The sequence below is a fragment of the Perca fluviatilis genome, chromosome 18 (genome assembly GCF_010015445.1).
Source record: "Perca fluviatilis chromosome 18, GENO_Pfluv_1.0, whole genome shotgun sequence".
NCBI lineage: Eukaryota > Metazoa > Chordata > Actinopteri > Perciformes > Percidae > Perca > Perca fluviatilis.
In genome coordinates this window covers 30488928-30501244 of record NC_053129.1, presented here as the reverse complement: position 1 = coordinate 30501244, position 12317 = coordinate 30488928, and the positions used below count along the sequence as shown (strand labels likewise).

The following is a 12317-nucleotide window of genomic DNA, read 5'->3' as shown; positions in this document are numbered from 1 at the left end:
ATGAGTTTGGTTTCCGTTTGTCCTTCCACCATGAAGAATGAATCAAGGGAAATCTGTCTACGTTCAGAGTCTCGATCCTGAACTGGGAATCTCTAAACCCTGGAAGTCTCTGGGATGTGAAGAATCGATGTGATTCAATATCCCTCTGTGGACTGGGCCTCCCCTGCGTAGCCTTTTCACCTCCTCCACCTGTAAATAAGGCCAAAACATTTCTCTCAATTACTATTCAGTAATAAAATCAATTGCTTAGGCTACAATGAAAATAAAATGAGGTCATATTTCAGTTAACCCCTATTGAAATATCTAAACCTCTATTCAGTTTGTACAACCGTTCTTAAATTTCCTCTCTTAGGTATCAAACGTATATAAATCCCTTTCATGTACCAAAAGCACATTTATATTAATAGGCAACCTTTATACAAACAATGCATTTCTAATTCAAGTTGTATGGAACCTTAGTAACATTAACACTATCCTAAATATAACTGCATAAATTACATGTAAACATCTCTCAAATTGTATTATTTTCCCATAACTTAAGCTACAGTGTTGTAATCTAGAGGCATTAAGACTTGCTTGCTTATTTATCCCTCCCTGTAACTGTAGAAAGAATGCACTAAAAATTAGCCTCTTTAAGTTAGCTACTTCACCATAAACTCCAGTTAAACAGTTAAACTCACAATTTGTACTAACATTCATTCAACAAAATACCCACAGCTAGCAATAGTGTTGAAAAGCAACATTATACTTTCCATAACCAATAGATATAATCATTAGCCTTTTTACAGGCAATATGCAGTAGCTAGTCTGCTAGCCTTTTGTGGCTAATTACACTATTAGCATATAAATACAGCACCTTAGCTAACCCGTTAGCGTAATGCTATTAGCACCGATTAGCATGGATGCTAGCAAACTCTAGTGTTAAGGAGTGACTCACCATTTTGCTGCCTATAACTCCGTGACGATAGTTGATTCAGGCACAGCTCTCTTTCACTCTATTTAAAACAAGGTATAGCCAGTATTAGATAGTATTTAGTATGTAGAATTGACTTATTTCACTAACTGGCGTTCTTTTTATCTTACTGAGTGAATAACGGCAGCATCCTCCTATTTACCTGAAACACTTTGATGGGCTTGTAAATAAGCCAATGGGTGAACTTGGGTCCGTGAGCTGACCAATCAGATTTACGTCTCCTCTCATCCCTTTCTGCATCAGAATGTAGGAGGCTGCCATTATTCACATTAACACTATCCTAAATATACCTGCATAAATTACATGTAAACATCTCTCAAATTGTATTATTTTCCCATAACTTAAGCTACAGTGTTGTAATCTAGAGGCATTAAGACTTGCGTGCTTATTTATCCCTCCCTGTAACTGTAGAAAGAATGCACTAAAAATTAGCCTCTTTAAGTTAGCTACTTCACCATAAACTCCAGTTAAACAGTTAAACTCACAATTTGTACTAACATTCATTCAACAAAAAACCCACAGCTAGCAATAGTTTTGAAAAGCAGCATTATACTTTCCATAACCAATAGATATAATCATTATATTAGCCTTTTTACAGGCAATATGCAGTAGCTAGTCTGCTAGCCTTTTGTGGCTAATTACCCTATTGGCATATGAATACAGCACCTTAGCTAACCCGTTAGCTTAATGCTATTAGCACCGATTAGCATGGATGCTAGCAAACTCTAGTGTTAAGGAGTGACTCACCATTTTACATCCTATAACTCCGTGACGATAGCTGATTCAGGCACAGCTCTCTTTTGCTCTCTTTACAACAAGGTATAGCCAGTATTAGATAGTATTTAGTATGTAGAATTGATTTATTTCACTAACTGGCGTTCTTTTTTATCTTACTGAGTGAATAATGGCAGCCTCCTACATTCTGATGCAGAAAGGGATGAGAGGAGACGTAAATCTGATTGGTCAGCTCACGGACCCAAGTTCACCCATTGGCTTATTTACAAGCCCATCAAAGTGTTTCAGGTAAATAGGAGGATGCTGCCGTTATTCACTCAGTAAGATAAAAAGAACGCCAGTTAATAAATAAGTCAATTCTACATACTAAATACTATTTAATACTGCTGTTTTAAATAAATTGAGAAGAGAGCGGTGCCTGAATCAACTATCGTGCCACGGAGTTATAGGCAGCAAAATGGTGAGTCACCCCTTAACACTAGAGTTCTGCTAGCATCCATGCTATCGTGCTAATAGCATTACGCTAACGGGTTAGCTAAGGTACTGTACTTATGCTAATAGTGTAATTAGCCACACAAAGGCTAGCAGTAACTACACGGCCCTTAAAAAGGCTAATGATTATATCTATTGGTTATGGAAAGTATAATGTTGCTTTTTCACTATTACTTGCAACTGTGTATTTTAATGAATTTAGTACAAATTACAAGTTAATGATTAATTGCTGAGTTTAATTATTAAGTAACTTAAAGAACAGGCTAATTTTGTGCATTCTTTCTACAGTTACGAGGGAGGGATAAATAAGCAAGCAAGTCTTAAGCCTCTAGATTACAACACTGTAGCTAATTATGGAAAAATAATAGTGAGAGATGTTTATTAATTATATGAGTTATATTTAGGATAGTGTTAATGTTACTAAGGTTCCATACAACTTGAATTAGAAATGCATTGTTTGTATAAAGGTTGCCTATTAATATAAATGTGCTTTTGGTACATGAAAGCGATTTATATACGTTTGATACCTAAGAGAGGAAATTTAAGAACGGTTGTACAAACTGAATAGAGGTTTAGATATTTCAATAGGGGTTAACTGAAATATGACCTCATTTTATTTTCATTGTAGCCTAAGCAATTGATTTTATTACTGAATAGTAATTGAGAGAAATGTTTTGGCCTTATTTACAGGTGGAGGAGGTGAAAAGGCTACGCAGGGGAGGCCCAGTCCACAGAGGGATATTGAATCACATCGATTCTTCACATCCCAGAGACTTCCAGGGTTTAGAGATTCCCAGTTCAGGATCGAGACTCTGAACGTAGACGGATTTCCCTTGATTCATTCTTCATGGTGGAAGGACAAACGGAAACCAAACTCATATGGGCCCCAATGTTGACCATCTCTGACCTCTTGTCATCATAGAACAATTGAGCTCATAGAACTGAAAAGGGTTTCTTTTGTGTGCACACTTTATTTTTTCAGTTAGTTTATCTGTATGTATGCCATATTTCTGTGTATATTAATACCACTTTAGTTGAGGTCAAAGAATATATTTGTTACACTGTCATAATGTGGTAATGACAGCAAGTCTTATCTATGATATCTTAATGACAAATGCAAATGTTACCACTTTACTTGAGGTCAAAGAATGTTTTCGTTACACTGTCATAATGTTGTCATGACAACAAGTCTTATCCATGATATCTTAATGACAAATACAATTGGTACCACTTTACTTGAGGTCAAAGAATGTATTTGTTACACTGTCATAATGTTGTCATGACAACAAGTCTTATCTATGATATCTTAATGACAAATCCAATTGGTATCACTTTACTTGAGGTCAAAATATGTATTAGTTACACTGTCATAATGTTGTCATGACAACAAGTCTTATCCATGATATCTTAATGACAAATACAATTGGTACCACTTTTGCTAGGTCAAAATATGTATTAGTTACACTGTCATAATGTTGTCATGACAGCAAGTCTTATCTATGATATCTTAATGACAAATACAATTGGTACCACTTGAGGTCAAAATATGTATTAGTTACACTGTCGTAATGTTGTCATGACAGCAAGTCTTATAAATGATATCTTAATGACAAATACAATTGGCACCACTTGAGGTCAAAGAATGTATTCGTTACACTGTCATAATGTGGTAATGACAGCAAGTCTTATCTATGATATCTTAATGACAAATAAAAATGTTACCACTTTACTTGAGGTCAAAGAATGTTTTTGTTACACTGTCATAATATTGTCATGACAGCAAGTCTTATCTATGATATCTTAATGACAAATACAATTGGTACCACTTTACTTGAGGTCAAAATATTTATTAGTTACACTGTCATAATGTTGTCATGACAGCAAGTCTTATCCATGATATCTTAATGACAAATACAATTGGTACCACTTTACTTGAGGTCAAAATATGTATTAGTTACACTGTCATAATGTTGTCATGACAGCAAGTCCTATCAATGATATCTTAATGACAAATACAATTGGCACCACTTTACTTGAGGTCAAAATATGTATTAGTTACACTGTCATAATATTGTCATGACAGCAAGTCCTATCAATGATATCTTAATGACAAATACAATTGGTACCACTACTTGAGGTCAAAATATTTATTAGTTACACTGTCATAACAGTGTCATAACACCCAGTTTTGTGAAATTTCCTGTCAGACATCTATCTGAAAAAGTGCTAGAATTGGTCTCTAATCTTGCACATCTAATAATCATTAGGTCAAAATGTCATGAATACAAAAAGAGGTGAATTTCTGTTTATGTCAAGTTGTCATGACAAAGACATCCTCTGGTAATGTCATCCTGGTTAATGTCAAGTTGTCATTACAAAGACATCCCAAACTAATTTAATGTCAACTTGTCATGACCAAGACAACTTCTGGTAATGACACTTTGATTAATGTCAAAGTGTCATAATCAAGACAAATTTAATGTCAAGTTGTCATGACCAAGACAACTTCTGGTAATATCACTTTGATTAATGTCAAGTTGTCATAATCAAGACAAGCCCAACAATGTCAACTTGTCATGACAAAAACCGAATGACACTTAATGACAGAAGTCATAAACGTTTATGACTTGTTTATAAGGTTTATGACACATTCATGACAGTGTCATGTCATAGTTATGACAGTGTCATGTCATGGTTATGTCGGTACTGTCAAGTAAAGTGTTACCCAATGTTCCTATGGTAACAATGTATATGACAATGTGGCAATGAAAAGGGGTTGCTCATTGTGATGAACCTACAAAGAATTATCAGCTGAATCTGCTGCTCCCTTCGGCTTCACAGAGCTTCATAGTGAGTTTCAGCTCATTGTTTTGCTGTCCGGCCAAAAACTTTACTGTTCTGTTTCACACTCAGCACTCTCAGAGCCTCATTTTCCAACAAAAAAGGCTTTAAAAGCCATTGTACACTCCCTGCTCAGCAGCAAACAGCAGACAGACACAGTTAGAGACTAGCTGATGAACAAAGTGGAGCATTGAGCAGCCAAAGAAACACCACTCCAAAAGCTTCTGCGTCTCTGCGTCTGCTGGATGTGTAAATCAGCAACCGATTGGCTAACAAGTTCACCATCATACTCACAGATTTAGTCCTGGTGATTGGTGATTCCTTCACTTGTCCTCTATCGCCACCATCAGACCAACATGTCAACTTCACTCACAAGACTTTTCATAATCTAATGAGCAGATAAAAGCTGCAGCAAAGTGAACATGTCAGTTGTTACATGGCTGCAAAATCTGCACTTTCACAACAAGGTTACTTTGTTTCACAATTTAATATTATCCATGTTGTGTTGAATTTACTGTACAGTAAAGGCTGATTTATGCTTCTGCGTCGAACTGACGGCGTACCCCCGAAGACCCCTCTACGTCGCTGCAAACCCCCCTCCAAGCCCTCCGCCGTAGCTCGACGTGCACCTCCAAAAATGTGTAACTTTGCGTCGAGGTGACGCAGACCACGAGGACTGTGATTGGTCAACTGGTCCTGTGTGTTGATAGTCGGTGATTCAAGCAGCCTACTGTGGGGAGTAGCAACATGCTAGTTCACTGATATAAGCTTTGCAAATAAACTTTTATATATATATATATATGTATTGGTTACAATGACGTGGTTATCTGTTTGTAAACTGCTTGCTAACATAACATAAACTGGCTGGCAGACACCTCGCAAAAGCCATCATTGTGTCTGTGGGTTTAGTCAACATATGGATGAGAACTAAAGGTGATATTTCATTTTAATTAACAAGAAGATTTGATAAATCTGTGTCTGTGTGTGTGTATTGAGTGTCTAGAGTTGGATTGCACTCAAATGTGCGTAAGCTCCTGCTTCTGTCTGAGTGTGTGTGCTGGGGAGGAGGGAGAGAGAGAGTGAGTGGGCTGTTGGGGCTCCTGTTTTTTTTTTGCTAGACTGCTTGTTTTTAATTACTTTGATCACCACGTCATCTATAGTCCTGTTAAATTTTTTTTTTAAATTGTTATTTTTATAATTGTCATACCTGCCCAGGGACTACAGGTGGAAATTAGCAATTGTTGCTATAACCTGGCCCAAGACATATTCTCTTGTATTACAAGTTTAATGTTTATTTTTGTATTGTCCCTGTTTCAAATAAATACATTTCCATTCCCATTCCATTCCATAAACGTGGATTTACAGTGTGGAAACTAAAGTCTTTTTTGCTCTTTTTTCAGGGAAAAGAACCCAGATGGATGACAATGCTGTGAGTTTTAAAACTGTATAATCAAACGCTTATGTTTCTGATATTTCAGAAACAGTGCTGACTGTATTGTTTTGGATCTAAGTGGCTGCAGCAACACAGGAGATTTGGTAACACTTAATAATAATAATGGAATTCATACATAAAAAGCAGGATTTCATTCATGTAGTACTTCATAAACTATCAGTAATGTACAAGGATTAAAAGTACCTCATGCACGACTTAATGCAGGAACAATGCGTTAATAATGCTTCAATTAAGGTATTTCAATCACCATGATTTCTGAATTATTAATTATGTTTATGTCTTCTTTATGGGTAAATCTGCAGTTAAAGTGACTAGAGAAACTGAATGAATAGTAGTGTTGTAATCATGATAAACTAAAAATTAAAATTGCTGACCTGGTCCATCTTTAACATTGATAAATAAAATGTGATTAATGGTAGCATATGCAGCAATCATCTGTGTGACCCTTCAAATGAAAATAAAAAAGTTGTCAAGAAATTCCAAGTGTACAGACACTTGGGTGAGCATTGTTCTCAGGCATTACTGTTTAAGTGCCTTATGTTGTGAATAAAGCAACTGTTAAAATGCATCTGCAGTATGCTGTATTTTTTGTCAATGTAATGAACTCAGTATTAGTTTGCCAACCCACTCACACACTTAATACATTTAATTTCATGCCACCATAAATCATATCTTATTTATCAATGTAAAAGATGGAGCAGGTCAGCACTTTATTCGAAGGGCCACAAACATGATGAAGTAATGAAGAAGTAAACTTTACTTAAGTTTCGCTTTTCCACACCCTCCTCCAAAGTGTGCTGAAGGAGGGTCGGCAAAATAGTCGTGCGAGAGAAAACTCTGATTGGACAGATAGTCTAGCTAGCTGTCTGGATTTACCCTGCAGAGATCTGAGGAGCAGTTAACATAGAGATAGCAATAATAATAAAATACAGTTTCATGTATATTTGTCTCATGTATTGTGTGCTCGGCTGGCTGGAATGGAGCCGATTCACGGCCGACAGCAGAAACAGGAGCCGAACACGTCCTCCCAACCACCCCGGAAGAACTACAAATACACTAGCTTTGTTACAGCTTCTGTAACATCTTATGGGAGTTGTAGTTTTAAAGTATATTGGTATATTTCTTAGAAGTTGGCAGTGTAGAATTTTGGATACACCCTGGGGTTTTGGGGGATGGGGAATACACTGGTGTCATCAGATTTTAAAAATAGAATCATTAAATAGGTGAAAATAGCTTATTACCATATTTGACAGTGCTTACAGTGGGTAAACTTTGGTGACCATAGCTACATGATAGCTGAGGTCCAGAGCTTTCTATAACAGCTGGTTTTATGTGTGTAGCACCTCTTGTTGCTAAATGACAAGCCTTCAAACTTGTAGTGGGTTCAAGGTTCAGAGGTCAATATTTCAAAGCAGGAGTGATGTATCCTCTCCAGACTGACATATATTACTTTCCAGATTGAGACCTTTCCAACGATGTGTTTGCTATAGTCCTACGACAACGTTTTAATGTTTAGACATCATGGAGACCATTTTGCAAGAGATACTTTATTGTCCCCAGGGATATTTGCCTTGAGTTCAAATGCTTCACACATAACACTTGACGTATATTGTTTAATCATACAGCTGACATATACTTACAATAAAAAACAACATAAACAAAGTGATATGTAGTCAGACTGAAGCACATCACAGAGCAACAATCTATTGCTCATCTTTCACAAACAGTGACAAGAGCATCCTACACACAACCCTATGCATCATATCACGAAGCTATTGCACAACACCCGCAACCTAAAGCAACATTATTTAAAGTTTTAATTGAGGTAGGTCCAAATTAGGCCTATAGTTTAGAAATGTTACGTTTACCCATATCTTCTGCCAGAGGATAAGAGCTCATAGTTGGCAAGGAAAAACAGATAGAGCAGACCATATTCTGTGTGCTTGCCTGGTTTCTATTCCTCTACACAACCTTCATGACAGTCATATTAATATCCTCTGTAATACAGCCTTGTATAACATAAACCATCTGATTCACCGTGTGTGTCTGCTCTAAATGATAACACACACTTTCAACACGGGCCTTCCAGCCAAAGGTGTTGTCCATATGAACACCAAGGTGCCTATAGGAGCAGAGCCGATTGATTGGTTCATCATTTATGACCTCTGATACCCTCTGACCCATGTCACGACCCTTTTCTCAGCTTGTGAAATTGTTGAATGAGATGTGTGAGTTTTGTCTGTGTGCAGTATATAGGCTGAGGTAGAAGTGTGCCAAAAATGCTAAAACACATGTTGTATATGGACACATAACCAAACAAAGCTATATACATCTTACTCTGTGAACAAAAACTCTGCAACAATCTGCTTATCCATTTAATTTCCTGAAAATGCTTCCTAAAACTAGTCCCTTCTTAATTTTGAAAAGGTAGTCTCAGTAAAGGCTACAAAGGTTAGGATGGCTACAAGCTGTAACCACGGTGATTTATATGAAGATCATCTTCTGAATACAATAATTAATATGTTGTGCCTACCATAAATTGATATTTCAAAAAAGTCATTTATTTAAAACAACTAATGAAGCTCAGCGCAAATTCTTTCAGGAAGACGTCATTACCCCAGTCACTACTCCATTCTTAAATCAAATCAGCTGTTCAAGAAGTGACGTGTCAGTTAAACCAATCAGACTCGACCACGAGATTCAAGGACCAATCACAGCCTTACAACTCTGCTTTAAATCTGTTCTCTCCTTGTGCTGTCAGCTGTCGTTTCAGGCAAAGCGCTCGTCCCTCCTCCTCCCCTGCCTCCTCCGGTAGTTGTGTTTCTCCCGGCTGACCGCTCCGTTGCCTCTTCGGTCCGGTCTCTGGTCTCTTCGCCGCCGCCACCAGTGTCTGGACTCCATCGGGGGTTATGTTCCTATTCCCTACCCCTTTAAGAAGATTAATTCGATGGAGTCCAATCTCCAAAAGACTTTGTACATTCAATATCATACAGTTGTACAATAAATATTTTTGCATATCTGCAAACGAAGTCTCTCCTGATTGAAATAATGCAGTGTGATTTTAAATCAAGTCCCACACATAAATATACTTTTTTTTTCCCTTTAGTCTTTGCTATTAATATTCATCAACTGCAAAAAAATGCTTCTCTTTGTACATAGTTTATTGTTTTTCACAACAGTGCAAGTCAAAACAACTGCAAATTAGTCAAACAAGCCATTAGGCTGTATTTGTAAACACTCAACTGTAGGTTTTTTATATAGTATAGATATAGCAAATCAAAGTGCTAAGCATATAACACTATTTTTTCATTATTAGTATTTTATTGTGTAAATTCTCACGTACAACATGCAACATTCTTTCACAGACGAGGAGGGGTAATTACTACATCACTTCCGCAGATTCGTTTAAATGTTATTTTGGTACATAATTTTCTGGAACAAAACTGAGCAACGTGTTGTTGCTGGTGACCAAACCACTGACTGTATGTATGTATATTGAAGCGATCCTGGCGTTAAAGACCAGCTAATCGCTGCCCGATTCTTTGAAATGAATGGCCGCATTGCATTGGGGGATATCGGCTTTGAATGCGTCCAGCTCGGATTATATCGTAATGTTCTGTATTACAGCATATACTGTAATATTTCACCGGTAATGAGACCGAAATAATTTTATTAAAATAAAGAAATGAATACCATGATAACATCTAAATAAATGTTGATAGATGTAGCTTTATAGTTTAAAAAATATAAATAAACAAAAAAGCAATCCAGCTTCCCTGGCCGAAATAGACCGAAATAATAACATTAAAAGAAATGCATATAAACCATGATGATATCTCGTGAATAATGTTGATTAAAACAGTGGTTATTGGGCTAAAATACCAATAATAAAACTGTCACAGATTTCGAGTTAAGGGGAGGGTGTGTTTTTTCTTTCGTCAATATTTGACAGTGAGGGATTAACATGAATGTCTAACTGACGGACCCCCTCGTCGAAAAACAACGTCAAGGGTACACATCTTTCGTTGAAACTTGACGCCAGGTTTCCTTGACCATGCGTCATACATTTGACGAGTAGGGAGTGAGACTGTGCTGCTTGAACGGGCAACACAGATTTTGATAATGAACAACTAAACACGTTATACACTGGACGTTGAAGTGTCTCTATATTATAAGTGACAAAAACAGTTGAATCAGATAATTCAACATTTCTCTGAGGGAACACATTCGGCCACTGTCTACTTCTACTGTTCTACGCTACATTTCAGAGAGAGATATTGTACTTTTTACTCCACTACATTCTTCTGACAGTTTTAGTTACTAGTTTTGCATTGAGTACTTTTACTTTTAATACTTTAAGTACATTTTCTTAATGATACATACATACTTTTACTTAAGTAACATTTTCAATGCAGCACTTTTACTTGTAACAGAATATTTTTACAGTGTGGTATTATTACCTGTACATAAGTAAAGGATGTGAAAACTTCTTCCACCACTGTTTACCACTATAAAGAGCACTTTACTATGACAGTAAACAAAGATGTCTGCCATCTAGAAGCTCATAAACCATAGGATTTCATGCATGTTATAGATTTTTTTGCAAATTTATGAAGATGGACATGTTCTATGCAAATTTTTCACCCACTTTGTGGTTGTTTTGTCTTAACGTTGGAGCTTTTGACATAATGTAGCCCTTGTCACACGACCAATTAATGTTTCCATGACGACTATCCAAAATTGTGATACCATGGAACCAGCACTGATTTAGAGTGACAGACTGAGCCTATAGTAAATGTGTATTGTATTTGGATATACAATTTGTTTATAATGAAAACAAGTGAAACTAATAATGAATGTGATATTTTATTTAGCAGAGTTACATTGTGTTCCATCCTACCCAATTTTTCCTATATTATACACGATGACAGTCTGGTGTGTGTGTGTGTGTTGGTTTATTTCTTAATTTTGTTATGCCTGCCGTGTGTTTGGTGTGTTTTGGTTTTTTGATTGTCTGTGTTTCTGTCCCCCCCACCTTGTTGATTCTCCTCACACCTGGTACCAATTCCAATCAGCGCACCTGCTACTCATCCTGCTCCATCATCTGCCTTCAAATGCCAGTCTGGTTTTCCTATCCCTACCAGATTGTTGCTTACCAGTGAAAATAACCCACCTTTGGAATCCTCTGCTGCCAATAGCTACGCCACGTACTGGAACATCAAGCCTGCTGCAGCACTGAGGAACACAGAGCAGCACCCCCCCTGCCAGCCCAGCCATCTTCAGACCCAGCACCCCCACACTCACTGCTTAACTAAAATAAGATTCATTACCACCTACTCCAGTCTGAGTTCTGTTCTTTCTTTCTCCCCCTCACCCTGACTGATTATTGGTCCCCCCTTTGTGCTACCTCACTGGTATCACCCATGCCTGAGAGCCTTACCTGGTCATCATCATCAGAAGGTAAAACCTGCAGAGCTCTGCTGCTAACCACATTCTCACTGAAACACTTCCCCTTCAGTTCTTAGAAAATACCACTAAGCTGCAAAGAGCAACCAACAAACCACTAAAATATCATAATTTTCCCTGTATGGACATATTGCACCAGGTGCGTCATGTCTCAAATTCTGGTGGGTGAGCAGTTTGACTAATTTCTGCATTTATGTGTCGTCACCATAAAGCTGACTCTGAATCAGCACTATAAAAGTGACGTATTGTGGTTTTGGAGGCTGGGTGAGTAGAGACGATCACTGTCAACTCCCACAACTCAGATCTCAGCTGATACTCTGCAGGTTTATTAATAACTTTGACCTCAAGTTTCTCTTG

At 37.3% G+C, this 12317-nt stretch overlaps 1 protein-coding gene and 1 long non-coding RNA gene across 2 annotated transcripts in view; one reads left to right on the top strand and one right to left on the bottom strand.

Moving 5' to 3' along the window:
- On the bottom strand, positions 1-1891 carry LOC120546896. Its single transcript, XR_005636983.1, has 3 exons — positions 1721-1891; positions 938-995; positions 1-189 (listed from the first exon to the last, which is right to left on the bottom strand). It is a non-coding gene; the product is annotated as an uncharacterized LOC120546896 (long non-coding RNA).
- A 9932-nt stretch (positions 1892-11823) lies between these two features.
- The window catches only part of LOC120546885, a 75085-nt gene continuing 74591 nt past the window's right edge, over positions 11824-12317 (top strand). Inside the window, exon 1 of the mRNA XM_039782140.1 lies at positions 11824-12125. The gene's annotated coding sequence lies outside the window, so the exon portion shown is untranslated. The remainder of the gene's footprint in view (positions 12126-12317) is intronic.